Here is a 14865-nt window from a genome sequence, read left to right on the forward strand (position 1 = left end):
TTTACGGGCCGCGGGGATGCCGTTCAAGCGGACGCCCCCAAAGGGCTCCCCAGGAACTTCCTTCCGCGCCCCCGGCCCGCCCCCCTCCCTCCGCCTGTGTCCCTGGGGGCGCCCGGGGTGGGGAGCCCTCCGGAGGGGCGGGGGGCGGGGCCGTGGGGAGGGGGCGGAGCCGGGCGCCCGGATTGGAGCAGCGCTGCCAGGGCTCGGCGCTGAGTTGCGAGGCTCGGCTGGGCTCGGCTCGGCCGCCGCGGCTTTGTTCCGGAGCCTTTCCCCGCCGCGGGCGGGCTGGCTGGCCCCCTGCCCGCCCCTCCCGCCCCGCCCCGCCCCGCCGGAGCCCGCTGGAGGCTCGGCCGCCACTCGCCCGGGGCGCTCGGCAGCTCCCACGCCGGCAGGGGAGGCTGCCCGTCCTGCAGCCCCGTCCGGACCGGACAGCCCCGCGGGGGACGGGCGGCTCTTCCTCCTCCGGGTAAGCGAGGCGCGGCGGCGCTTTGTGTCTGGCGGGGGCGTCGGGAGGGGGGAGGGGGTCTTTGCCGTCCTCGGTGCCAGCCGCGGCAGAGCCCCCGGGAAGTTGAGCCTGGCCCCCGGGGGAAGCCGGCCCGGAGCCCCCCATTGCGGGGAGCGACGGGAGCGTCTCTTCGCTGCCTCCTTCTCCAACCGGGCGCCCGTCCGCAGCCGCGGGGTTCCAACGCCCATCATCCCCCCCGGGAGACGCAGAACTGGGCTAACTGAGATGCGATGGGAATTGTAGTCCTCCGTCCTCCCCGCCGTTTGAGAAGGTCGGAAGCCACCGGGTAGCTGAGTCGGCTCTTTCGCTCCTTCGCGTTTTGCAAGGATGGGCGCGCGGGGGGGGGGGGTCTTCTCGCTGCTTTGGCTGCACGGAACGGCCTTTTAAAAAGCATCGCCCCCTTTTTCTTCCAGCCCCCCCCCCGTTAACAGAATTATTATTCTGCTTTCATCCTTATCTCCCCCCCCCCATCGCCACCACAAAGTCAACTCCTGCATGGCTTCCATCCTTTACATTAAAAAAAAAAGGATAAAAAGTCCAAACTTTAAAAGCCCGCAAAGAACGGGAGGAAAGAAGGGAAAAAACTCTCAAATAAACAAGGCAGGGTTGATGTCTTTGAATCCCCGCCAAGCCCCCCCCCTCCATTTTTTCAAGGAGGGGCATTCAGTGCGTGGAAAGGACAGGAGGCACAAGAAGGGACATTTGGGGGGGGTGTTGGGGGGGAGGGAGACCCCTTTGCTGCTTATGGGAATCTGCTGGGTGGGAAAGGCCCCACTGGGAGTGTTGACGTCCACACACAAACACCCGCCCAGCCGCCTTTTGCAAAACCGTTGAAAAAAAAAAAAGAGAGAGAGAGAGAGAGAAATATATTTCCCCAAATGTCTTTGGCCAATAATGAAGGCCAGCCCTGCGCCAACAGCTGGAATATAGTAACCCAGTTTAGCCTGGAAGGGAACAGCCGAGGCTCAGCTGACTGCCTAGATTAGCCAAATCCTGTTAATATTCTGCTTTTGACTCCTGATCCACGTTGCAAGGCGAAAGCTGCATTAAGTGTGTCAGATGTAAATGCCTTATTCTCTAATGTGTAAATAATGTATATATGGAACATCAGGGGTTAACTTATTACTTGAGCTTTAATGTATTCATATTTTACCACTCCCATTCCTGGCTCCGCCCCTTGTATATAAAAGGAGCCATCCTCCCCATTTTCCTTGCTTCTATCTTGAATATTCAGCGAATATAGAAAGCCTATTATGATTAAAGAGAATTATATTTAAACCTATAACTTCTATTATCTTTATTGAGTCTGATCCTGAAAATATTGCAACAAGCTGGTAGCAGAGGATGGTTAATTGACTCAATAAGTAATTAAAAATGTCCAAGAAAGATAGGCCCAACACCAGGGCCTACAGCAAAGAAATAGAAACTGATCAAGAGATGATCAACGAATCCACTAATGCGATTTCGAGAGAATCCGAAGAATACACCACTGAAGAAGAAGAACTGATGAGTGAAAATAACGACCAGGAAGAAATCGAGATAGAAAATAACGAACTCAGGTCAGAAATATTAAAAATACTAAAAAGCCAAAAGAATGATGAAAGCCTCATCGCGGACCTCCAGGAGATGCTGAGGAACAGCGGAGCAGCGAGAGAGAAAAACGTCATTAAAGAAAAACCCAAAGATCAAAAAACTGTGAGTGAAATGACTACTGAGAAAATAGTTGTAAAAAAAAAAAGATATGACCCCGCGCGAAATTTTGAACGGCAGCCATCTTGGTTTCAACGAACTTCAAAAGAGAGTGAAGCAGAGCCAATCAAAACGCTCAGTTCAAAATTTCTGGCGCGAAAAACACTATCAGACGAAGAAAGTGAAAAAGAAGTCTCAAACTCTTCAGATGAACCAAAATCAGAAAGTGAAGACGATTTAACAAAGTCTCAAGTAAAGTCAGCAATGAAAACGCTTTTTGCTGCTTTTGGGCCAAGATTGAAAATCTCCAAGACATCGACGAAGAAGCAAGAAATCAAACCGACAACTCAAGACCTGCACGCTCCCATCCTGACTTCGAAAACGACGACACCCGAGCCCAGAGAGCCATGCCGATTCCGCCCTACACCGCAGACAGAATCGAGTGCCAGCACACACAAGAGAAAGAGAAGAACCGCCGCCATCACCAAAGCCCCAAAAACCGAGCCAGAGACCGACTCATCTGAAGAGGAGCGGATCGAGAGAGCTGAAATGGAGAGAACCTTCCACAACGGCGCCAAAGAAGAAATGAGCAACGCGCATGTGCAAAACTACGTAGACGGCCCCGAAAGACTTGAACTGGCCAGAGAACCGCGCAGACTCGTTACAAGCATCCCAATGCCGTTCTGTAATTTCCTGCACTTGAGAGACCACGGACTGCCTCAGGTTGTAAGTAATGGACAAAATAATGTGGGGAACTTACCCAGTGACTTCCCAAAACTTAGAGTTGATGGCATTAATTTACAAGAGTGGTACCAACAGCTTCAGGTTATTTTTATGAAAGAAAATTTACTATTCTTTATAACTAGTCCTCCAAGAAGACCTTGGACTTTAAAAATAGACTGTTTACATCATAGAGCATTTTTCATAATAATTTCTAGCGTGTCTCCTGCAATGTATCATAGCATCAAACCAAACCTAACTGTATCAGAAATAATTCAATGCATGTTTAATCTATTTCACAGCGATAGCGTAGCCACAACCACAAGAATGTCTAAGGATTTCTTTTCTTCTAGAGTGAAACCAGGGGTTTCTATAAGTGAACATTTGATAAATCTAAACAAAATAAGAGCTGAGCTGCAATTGAGGGGGGAAGTGATTTCAGATCAAACTATGAAAAGTGTTATTATCAATTCACTTGATCCATCATGGGATAGCTTTATGTCACACTTAGATACCATTAATTTGGGATATTTATCAATAGAAAGTCTATCTAACAAATTGATAGCAGAAGACAATTCAAGAAAAAATCGTTCCAGTAACCAAACAGAACACAAATCTTTTAGGAAAGTAGTCTTTCAAGATAAATATAATGAAGCCTTTAGATGCCACAATTGTGGATCCAGGGAACACAGTAGAAGAGACTGTCCCAAAGTCCCAAGGGAGAGACATAGGCCAGAATATAGGAGCAAATACAATTACAGACAATCTTCCACAGATAGACACAAATATAGAAGTCCACCAAACTACAGAGAAAGTAGAGGGGGTAGAGAAAATTCAAAAGAGAGAAAATCTGGGTCACTAAATGGGCTAAATAAACAAGACAGCACCAAAACACAACAAGATGAGAACAATAATTGGCTTATTGATTCTGGTGCAACAAATCACACCACTAATAACAAAAGTATATTATCTTCATTTACAGAAGATAAGTTTGTGATAAAGGTAGCTAATCAAGAAAAGGTTCAAGTATTAGGCAGAGGAAATGTGACCTTGCCTGGTTTAGGGAAAATAGAGGGGGTATTATTAATCCCAGAAATACCTCACAACATACTAAGTGCTATAAAACTAAGCAGAGAATCTGACATCAATATAGTTATCTCAAAGGGGAAAGCAACTATAGAAAAGAACAAAACAAATGTAGGCACTGTGATGATAAAAGGGGGTCTACCCTATCTGATAACCAAAGAAAGATGGTTACATAACATTGATTCAAATATGGAAGATTGTATTGAAGCAGATGATGAAAATGTCAGTAACAGTGACAATGATGAATGTAAATTAACTCATGATAACAAAAATACACACAATGAGAAGAAACCAAAAATAGGTAAACCAATTCATGATGAGTGTGCTCATATCTTACATAGGAAGTTAGGACATGCTAGCTTTCCTGTAGTACAAAAAATGACTGAACACGCAGAAGGTGTAAAAATAAAAAATTGTGAAAATTATTTAGAATGCTCAGTATGTAAATCCACCAAACTAAAAACCAGTCCTAGACCAAAAAAATCTAACAGATCAACTAACAATATTTTTGATTTGGTACATATGGACTTAGTTGGTCCATTAACTCCATCAATTACCTATAGAAAACGTTACTTCCTAACAATAGTGGATGATTACAGTCGCTATGGTTTTGTTTACACATTAAAGCACAAGGATGAAACTTTTCAGAAATTTAAGGAATTCTACAAACGCATAGAAACACAACATAATATCAGAATAAAACAAATTATGACAGATAGGGGATGTGAATTCATGTCTAAAGAATTCTCCCAATGGTTAAAGGATAGAGGGATGCTACATTTCACGTCCAATCCATTTTCTGCCTTTCAAAATGGGATTGCAGAGAGAAAGAACTCCACACTACAAACCATGATTAGATGCACATTAGAGGATGCTGGTTTAGGCAAACAATTTTGGTCAGAAGCCTTACATTATTCAAATTACACTCAAAATAGAACATGGTCCAGTATTGTGAATAAGACACCATATGAGGTGATGTACAATAGAAAACCTAAATTAGCACACATGCACATATTTGGAGTTACTGCAGACGTGCACATACCTAAACAATTGAGGAGAAAGGGAGAAAACGTATCCAGGAGATTAAAATTCATGGGATACGAAACTGGAACCAAAGGGTACAGATTCATCGATAATAATAACAAATTTATAGTATCCAGAACAGCTGTGTTTCATGAGCAGGCCAATTGGTCTAAGTTGCACCTTAATGAAATTTTTCCTAATAAAAGCAAAGATAATATATCTTGCGAGGAAGGAACAACAGAAAATCAAAATATTAACAAAAGTAAGAACAAAACCAAAACTTGGACAAATAGTCAGCATAAAATAAAGACAGACACATTAACAAAAAAGGAAGCCAGATATTTGCATGACAACCATAGCAAACCTGAAAGAAATATTAGAAATAATAGAAACCAAATACCAAATAAATACAAAGATTATATTATGCATATGGATGGAGAACAAATAACACCTAATACATATGAGGAAGTATTGAAACTTCCCCGTGAAGAAAGAGAAAAATGGGAACTAGCTATGGAAAAAGAAATGAAAAGTTTACAAGGATTAAATGTATTCACACCTGCGATCGCACCTAAGGATAAAACAATTATAGGTACCAGGTGGATTTATAAAATTAAGAATTTAGAAGGAGGTAATACCTTATACAAGGCCAGACTAGTTGCACAAGGTTATGCACAAAAATATCCAGAAGACTATACTGACACATATTCACCCACAGTGAGAACAGAGAGTGTCAAAACAGCTCTTGTAGTAGCATCTGCACTCAATCTAGACGTGTTTCAATATGACATACAGACTGCATACTTACATGCAAAATTAGATAAGGAAATATATGTAAGAGCACCACACAGTCAATACACTAATAAGAACGAAATTTGGTTACTAAATAAGAGTCTGTACGGATTGAAGCAATCTGGCAAAAGATGGTACAATTGTTTGGTAAAAGTACTAAAGACCATGGATTTCAACGCCACCACTGCTGATAACTGTTTCTTTGTAAAAAAGAGTAATGATCATATTGAATTTGTATTAATTTATGTGGATGATATTTTATATATTGGAAAGCATAAAGAGAGCAGGGAAATCTTTGTAAATAAGTTAAACGAACACTTCTCATTGAAATCACTAGGTAAAGTGAATAAATACCTTGGTGTACAAATTAACAAAACAAAAAGGGGATTCAAACTTACTCAAAAAGATAAAATCATTGAGCTCCTAAACAAATGTAATTTAAATAATGCCAAAACATGTGACACACCTATGCAAACTGATTTTCTTAGAAACAATGATGAATCTTCCCCTGAGTTTAAAGACAACACATTTTACAGATCAGTTATAGGTTCACTCCTTTATATATCTAATTGGACTAGGCCAGATATTGCATTACCTCTCAATTTATTGTCAAGATATGTTAGCAAACCAACCTTGTATCATTGGGAAGCTGTCAAAAGAATTTTAAGATATCTGAAAAGTACATTAGATTTTTGTTTAATATTGGAACCCAATAATGACAAAGAACCAAAAATTACTTGTTATGCTGATGCAGATTGGGCTGGTGATACATCATGCAGAAAGAGTACCTCTGGTTATGTTTTTCTATTGAACGATTGTCCAGTTTACTGGTATACTGGTAAACAAGAACTGGTAGCCACCTCTACCACAGAAGCAGAATATGTTTGCTTGTCTAAAGCTGCAAATAACCTTGTATGGTTCAATGATTTGATCACAGATGTTTGGAAGAAACCTACTTTACCATTTATTATGCATGAAGATAATAAAGCGGCCATTGAAATTTCTAGATCCGATGCAATTGGACAAAGGTCCAGGCATATTGATATAAAATTTAAGCACGTGAGACAACTATCTCAAGACGGATTCATCAAAGCAATACATTGTGATACTTCTGAACAATTAGCTGACATATTAACAAAACCCTTACCTTCTAAACAACACAAATATTTAACTTCTAAATTATATGTATTATATTGTCCTGAATCTGAATGTAACTGGTGTTGTATAACGAACCGGCATTTAGAGGGGGATTTGTCAGATGTAAATGCCTTATTCTCTAATGTGTAAATAATGTATATATGGAACATCAGGGGTTAACTTATTACTTGAGCTTTAATGTATTCATATTTTACCACTCCCATTCCTGGCTCCGCCCCTTGTATATAAAAGGAGCCATCCTCCCCATTTTCCTTGCTTCTATCTTGAATATTCAGCGAATATAGAAAGCCTATTATGATTAAAGAGAATTATATTTAAACCTATAACTTCTATTATCTTTATTGAGTCTGATCCTGAAAATATTGCAACAAAGTGGGTGTTATTTTTTTTTCTCCAGAAAAAAAAGCTGGACAAGGGTCTGGACAAGGGGTCTCTTAAGCTTGGAGGACTTCAACTCCTAGAATTCCCCAACCAGCTTTGCTGGCTGGGGAATTCTGGGAGTTGAAGTCCTCCAGGCTTAAAGTTGCCAAGGTTGGAGACCCCTGGTCTGGATAATCTCTGGATGCCTGTTTCTCTCTCTGTCTCTGTCTCTCTAACTTTCCCCTCTGGTGCAAATAAATTAAGAAATATTGAGAAAGTTAGCAAAGCCCGATCTGGAACTAGGTTAATGCAGAGATTTGGATGAGGCTCAAGATAGCAGATTCCAGGGAGCAGTGAAAGCTTTGCAGAATAAGCCAAATTTAAACGAAAACAGCTCAAGGTTTTGCGGGGCGTTTGGAGACCAGCGAGGATTTCTTCCCAGTTGTGTGTTTGTTTCACACCACAACCTTTTTTTCCCCTCCTACCATATCTGGGTCTTTGACCTGCCCAGAGGGAATTTATTCTTGGCTGTATTGTCCTTGTCGTTCCTGGAAAGTTTGCGGGTTTTTTATCGGTTAAGGCCAGGGAGATTATGGAACTGCTTGGGGGTCTCCGTTTCCAAGTGTTCTAAAAGTGCTTCCTCTGAGCATGGACAGAGTGCGCTTCGTCCCTGTTATTTGTTGCTAAACATTCTGCTTAATTCTACCTCGGGTACGGGGGTGGGGGTTTCATTTATTGTTCTTCCTTGCTTGGGGATAATCTGTGATTTTCAGCACCCTCTCTGGGTCTCTGTCTCCTGCGGTTTGTAATAAAGGCCTACCTTGCAAAGTTGTTGTAAGGGGGGGGTCTTGTTGACCAAACATGAGATGGTCCAAAATTAGTTGCATTTCAGTATTCCTTCCATGAGTCTTTTTCCAATTTTGCTTCCCCTGAAAAAAACAGCTCCAAAATCCTGCCCCTTTCCATGTGTCCCTGGATGGCAAAAGACCCACTTTAGCCTCAAAACAACCCTGCAGAGTAGGCCTGCCTGGAAAGAAATATCTTCTGCGGAGGGACATGGGTCAGAGGGACGTTCGTAGGATGAGATGAAGGCGAGAGGGGGAAACCAGGTTTATTCTAAGCAGGAAAGTTGTGTGAATTGGAAGCTTCGTCTAAAGGTTGTCCTCTACTTACGACCATCTTTTTTTTTTTTTTTTTTGCGATCTTCCAACGAGTGAAGTCCACGGGGAAGCCGGATTCGCTTAACAACCGGGTTGCTAACTTAACAAATGCAGTGATTCGCTTAACAATGGTGGCAAGAACGGTCGTAAAGCGGGGCAAAACTAACTGAACAGCTGTCTCACTTAGCGATGGGAAATTTCGGGCTCAGTAGTCATCGTAAGTTGATGACCCTCTATGCAGCTTCGCATTGGTCTACTTATCGCGTAGCTGTGGCTGTGTTTTTCCCTGAGTGGGGGGGTTCAACACAACTCCGTCTCGGCCCCCTCCCCCTCCCCCTCCCCCAGGTTGGCCAGGCGAAGCTCGTGCTAACCGGACACCACGAAAATTGTGGTCTTTGGCCCGTGCTCTGCCTCCCCCCCACCCTAAACGCCGAAAACAAAACAGAGGAAAGTTTTGTGAAAACAAAACTTGTGTCTCCTGCGCATAGAAAAATTGGCAGAGGAAACGGTCTGGAAAGATTTTTTTTCCCCCTTGCTGGAGGTTGTGCCCCTCCACAATCGCACACTCAGCAAACGTGGGGAGGATTGAACTCTTCCAAAGGTTATTTGAGGAAGCTGCCTGAACCCTTAAAGGGTCGGAAAAAGCCGGGGAGGGGGGGCTTTGCTGTTTAGAGGGAGGCGAGGGGTCTTTCCATCAGCAGCTTTCCAACCAACCCTGATGTTGAGCCATGGGGCACAATGAGGCTACCGAGAATGGCCCAAATCCTGCCTGATTCCTACAGTTAAAACATGGAAGGGATTCCAGGTTCATCCCAAGAAAGCGTCTTTGCCTTGTTGGCATGGAAAAGCACTTTGTGCGTGCTCAGGGACCCTCCTTTCTTGAGTGGGGCAGCAGAGCAACTGCAGCTGGCCTTTGCTCTCTGAATGTTGAGACTCTTGAGACTTTCTCATCCTTTTGCGGTGTGGTTGTGGCGTTGAAAAAAAAAGAGTGGGTGGCTATCGCCGATAAGCCATCATTTCCAGAGTAACGATCCTGGCTTAATATTGGCTGAGCCGCTTGCTAGAATTTGGAGGTGGGGAAACCGGCCAGTGTTTTTGGGAACAGGCCACGTTGTGCCCCTTGCGAAGCCAGGAGTAAACAAACCACACCAGGAATTCACGCCGAGGGGAGGATCGCCCTGGCACTAACCCAGATACGGCTTCCTCGCTTGGGGCGGAGTGTGCAAGGCACAGGGGATTGTGGCGATGTTGCTGTCGATCAGCCCTTGGCAATGTATGCCCTCCACAAAGTTTGTTTAAACAAGCCACAGGTCAGCACGACGTGCCGTACGGATCATCGTGGTTTGTCCAGTGCGGAGAACAAACCATAGTTTAGCTTGATGTGCAGAAGACAAGGTTTGTGTTGTGCAATTCCTGTGTTTTCCAGGTTGATTTTCTGAGTTGGCATCACCCGCTCATCTAAGGGGGGCTGGGACATGGGCATCCAGGGCAGGGCAGGTCCGAACTCTGGCTGGGGAGGGCACTGGAGGTCCAGGGAGGGTCCATTAGCCCTCCGGGGATGTTCTGCAGTCTCACCCGGTGGCCAAGGAGAGGAAAGCCACGGGGGTCTCACCCGGCTGCCAAGGAAAGGGAAGTGAGTGGGGGGTCTCACCCGGCAGCCGTGAAAAACGGCAGAAGGTGCCTAGCTGATCTTGCCAGCCCCTCCCTCCATTCCAGCTGTCCCGTTTGCAAATGAGGGGGGGATTTCTGCACCGTTAATTGCTAATCAAGCCAGACCGAGAGGGGGCTCAGCTTTCTGCTGGCTTGAGGGCGGGGCCTCCCCCTTCCAAGACCCCCAATCCCAAACCTGAATCTACAGATGCTTTCTGGAATAAAAGCAGGGAGATTGGTCTACCTTCGCTTTGGGTCTTCAATTCTGTTTGGGGAGGGGGCTTTATTCTGGTTGGGGATGATTTAAACGGGATGAGCCGGAACTGGGCCCCAGGGGAAAGCAGGCTGGGCAAAGCGCCTGAGGGGGGGGGCAGAGATGAATGGCCACCGCCGGGCTCCTTCCTCCCCAGCAGCATTTTGTTTCTTGGAAATCATTTCTGGATTATTTCCTTAATTCTTGTTTTAACCGCCAATTTTCTCCAGCCACCCAGGACTCTCTAAGGACCAACAAAAATAGCAAGCATCTCATTAGGGAAAAGAGGCCATTAAGAGATTTCTCTGCCCGCCATGCCCCCACTTCTCTTGCGCAAACGGCCCTCAGGAAGCCTCCTTCCTGGAAATTTTGAGGGAAATTTCCAGTTTGGCTTGTCCTGAGTGGGCCCTGGACAAAAAAAACCCAAAACCCCAAATTGGGGAGGGGCATCCGTCCCTCGACTCGCACATTGAGGTCACTTTTGGCTCTCATTGGGCCTGGCTGGGGGGCAGTGGGAGAGAGGGTCCTAAGCATCCAGAGGAGAAAAGGCTAAGGAAAAGGAGGCCACACGGTGATCATCAGGTGAGGGATCGTATCCTTGATGAATTCGGGGCCTTTTAATGTTGCTTTTCCCAAAGACGCCTGCAAGGGCACGTACAATCCTTCCTACCTCTTTATCTTCACAAGAGCCTTGTGAGGTAGACCAGGCTGGCTAAGATCGAAGGGGGTTGCACTCCAATTCCCTCGAATTTTGGATGATTGAGGACCCTCAAGGAGCCTCCCATCCCAAATAAGAAATTCTGGCTCCGGTGAGCATCCGGACCAGACTCGGAGACTTTTGCATTTCAGATGCCCTCAAAGCAGCCCCTCCCTCTCTGGGTTCTGACACCCCCCCCCCTTATTCTACAGCCTCTGTTCCCCACAGCTGGGAATTTGGGGTCCATTGGGAAAGGACCGTCTCCAGTCCAGCAAGCGGCCCGAGGGAGCCCTGCCTTGCGTGCGAGTCCTCCAGCTACGCCATTCCCACACTCAGAAGCTGCCGGCACGTCAGATGTCAAGCCTCGGGTGCGAAGCTTCCCAGAGAGACTGTCACAGGGATGGCGGTTCCCAGAACGGCCCTTCTCCAGCTCGGCCGAGGGAGGCCTGGGGTCACCGCAGCTGTGGGTGGAAGGACGGCCGGGCGGTCACTGCCGCCAAAATGCTGCTCTTCCCACGACTCCGGGGGCAGCCAGACCCCCCTGGGATTTGCACAACTTTGGCAGCTGCCATAGCCGTACGGGCTGCTGCGTTTCCCAAAACGGCCGTGGCTGACTCTGGCCGGCCCTTCGCTCGAGCCCAGGGTCCACGCAAACGGGCTGCGTGGCTCGTATACATTACTGTATTGTGTACAAATAAAAAGTCCAGGTTTTATATGATTCCTGGTCTGAAGACAGGCCTGTCGAAAAGCGTTTCCAATGCACAAAGCTGGCTTGTCCGAAAAGAGGGTGGGAAAAAGGCACCTGAATTGGGGTTAGTTAACTCTTTGGGGAACGCTTGTGACTTTGGGGAGGCGACCCCTCCAAAATCCAGTTCCTTCTTTTGCAAAAGCGCAGCCACCGCCATCCAGCTAAGCCGCTTGCCCTTGAAAGGAGAAAACAAGGTTCTAGTCCTCATGGCTCGTCCTGAAGCCGCAATACGGGGAATCGTCGAATCGTTTTCCCGCAGGGGGACGCAAACTGGAGCACTGCGGATGCGGAGAGAAATGGAGCTTTTTTCAGAGGAGTCGCGGGGCTCTTCTCCGGCGTCCTTGATTTCACTTTTAATATTGTTTTGTTTGAGTTGCCCCGGCTGGCCTTCCTTTCCCCAAAGGGCCCCGTTGTCTCTTTCTTATCGGTTGTTTTTGCAAACGAAAGCAGGGGATTTGCTGCAGCCAAGGCTCCTTCCCTTCTCCTGGGCTCAGTCGGGAGGCATGAAAAGACGGGACTCGCAAGTGGCTGGAAAGGGAATTAAAAGGGATTAGTCGAGGTGCTATAAATGGACGCGGGATGGACACCTGAGGCAGCTTCTCCAAAGAGGTCAGCTGTGGCGAAAACCTGGCTGATTCCCTCCCGCCTTGGGCTGGCTTCACACCGCACGCCCAGCTTGCTGGTTCAACGTGCGGCAGGAATGAGGGTTTGTTCGACAAACCGAGATTGGGGAGGTTGATAGGGCTGCCAAAAGTTCCTTCCAAAAATTTGGGATCAGTTTTGCAGAGTGCTTGGCTTGTCCCTTCAAACCTTCCCCCCAAAATGATTGCTTTTCCATCAGTTTGTCTGGAGCTTTTTTAATCCTTCAAATTTAACAGAATCACAGAGTTGGAGGGGACTTTAGAGGTCTTCTAGTCTAACCCCCTGCTGAAGTAGGAGACCCTATTCCATTTCAGACCAGTGGCTGTTCAGCCCCTTCTTAGAAGCCTCCAGTGATGGAGCAACCACGACTTCTGGAGGGGAGCCCTTCCATTGATGGATTGTTCTCACTGCCAGGAATTTTTTCCTTATTTCCACGTTGGTTCTCTCCTTGATTAATTTCCATCCATTTGGGCAGCTCTGTTTTAAAAAAATTAAAATAAAAAACTAATACGTCTCCATTAGACTTCAGTTATAATAGAGGCTGCTGCTCTTTTAAGAAAGGGGTGAATTTGCAAAAGAATATATATTTTTTTTAAAGAAAATCAGCGGAGTAAGAAGGCTGAGCAGGTGGATTCAAGGACACCTTTCACAGAACATAAAATCATAGACTGGAAGGGTCCTCGGAGGTCTTCTTGGAGGGCCTTGGTTTGGACTCCACTGCCCATAATCCTTGCAAGTGACTTGCTTGCAACTTCAATGCGATTGCTAGAATCCGTGCCTGGCTTGGTACTCCCTTCCTCTCTCTCTCTCTCTCTCTCTCCCCCATTTTCTGCAGTGAGTTGCTGGATGTCCATGTTTTCCTTGGCCTTGACTGTAGGACCGAGATCTCCTTGTGGTCTCCTTTCCGAGGGAGAACGGCTGTAGATCAAGATAATTCATGCCGGGATGCTTTTTGGAAGGGACATCTTTTTCTTCCGGTTGGCTCCTTCTACGGAGAGAGCTGGGCTGTCTGGTCTGAAAAAGAGACCACGAGTTGAGCCACGTGGGGCCTTGATGCTTGGCAGGAGGGAGGAAGTAAACACACAGACACACACACACACACACACACACACACACACACGGCCCAAGCATTGCCAAAGGAGGTTATTGAACCGCAGCCCATATTCAGAGAGAATTGAATTAAAGTCTGGCGGCACATAAATCACCGTGCCTGGTTCCCAGCGCCCGTCCCGTCCAGGGGCTGCAGAAAAGACGCCATTTGTCAAGCGAACAGATGAATCGATGGTGCCGGGGTTGGGCTGACGCGAGCTGCCCGGCCCCCGCACAGATTAAGTGGTCGGGGGGCTCTAACTCTGGGGTGTCAGGCCTCTCTGCGGCCCACTTGGACATCCAGACCCTCAGGGTGAGAGACCCCAGCTTCTTTCAAAACGCAGAAGGGGGCTGACTCAGCTCCTTCCTCGAAAACCTGCGGGGTCTGCAATTCCCAGGATGTGGGTGCCACGGTGCTGGGAATTGTAGCACGTTTGTTTCAGCAGACCCGGGAAAGTGGCGGTTTGGAAATTGGGGTTGCAGTACAGAGCCAGGTACTAGGGGGAGGGGGGAGGGGGGCGAATGCGAGCAAAAAATGCTGGGCTTGGTCTTCGCCTGTTTTTTAATCAAATGAAGTGGACTAGATGCTTGAGTCTGTTTTTAAGGAAAGGCTCGTCCCTGTGCATTGCAGAGGTTCCTGGTTCTCCGGATGGATTCCCAGGGAAGCTAAGCTTCTCTTCCAGGGCAGGGAGATGGGCCTTGTAGTCCATCACAATCAAACTAAGGGAGACGTTGAAACGGGGAAACCAAAAGCGCCTTCGTTTAATCTCCTGTGATGGTTTTCAAGATTGGATAACAAAACTGACTTCAAGTTCAAAGGAAGGATTTGGAGCAGGTCAGTTCAGGGGAAATTTGAAAGCGGGTCTGTTCACTTGTGTTATTGCAACCTGGGAACCTGGTCTCAGAGCTGCCTCAGGGGGAGACCCAGATCGAGCTGTTTTTGGGCGCTGGAACAAAGCAGCTCTTCTTTTGAAAACGGCCGTGTCTTTTCCCTCCTGAGTCTTATTATCATCATAAGACCTGGATTGGCTGCCCGTTGCAGGAATCGGGGGCCTTGTGGTGCATGGAAATGGACAGCAGCGGGCGAGCAATTAATCTCGTGATACGCCGTTTTATCCTGTGATATCAGAGGGAGAGTCAGAGGGGGGGGGGCTATCTTGGTCCTGGAGTTTTTCTGAGCGGCAGTTAGGAAGAGGGGGCGTTGGACGCTGTTGGGGGGGTCTGTCCCGTGGGGCCCTGAGAGGCAGGGAGGTGAGGAAGGAAGGAAGAAAGGAAGGAAGGAGAGAGAGGGGG

The 14865-nt window shown here is 46.8% G+C and overlaps 1 protein-coding gene across 2 annotated transcripts in view; it reads left to right on the top strand.

Moving 5' to 3' along the window:
• Positions 1 to 404: 404 nt before the first annotated feature.
• The window catches only part of SEMA6C (semaphorin 6C), a 41594-nt gene continuing 27133 nt past the window's right edge, over positions 405 to 14865 (top strand). For both annotated transcript variants that reach the window (XM_070950419.1, XM_070950420.1), the window contains exon 1: positions 405 to 466. The gene's annotated coding sequence lies outside the window, so the exon portion shown is untranslated. The remainder of the gene's footprint in view (positions 467 to 14865) is intronic.

This window comes from Pituophis catenifer, unplaced genomic scaffold, assembly GCF_029215685.1.
Source record: "Pituophis catenifer annectens isolate HBS135680 unplaced genomic scaffold, rPitCat1.0.hap2 SCAF_10, whole genome shotgun sequence".
Classification (NCBI taxonomy): Eukaryota; Metazoa; Chordata; class Lepidosauria; order Squamata; family Colubridae; genus Pituophis; species Pituophis catenifer.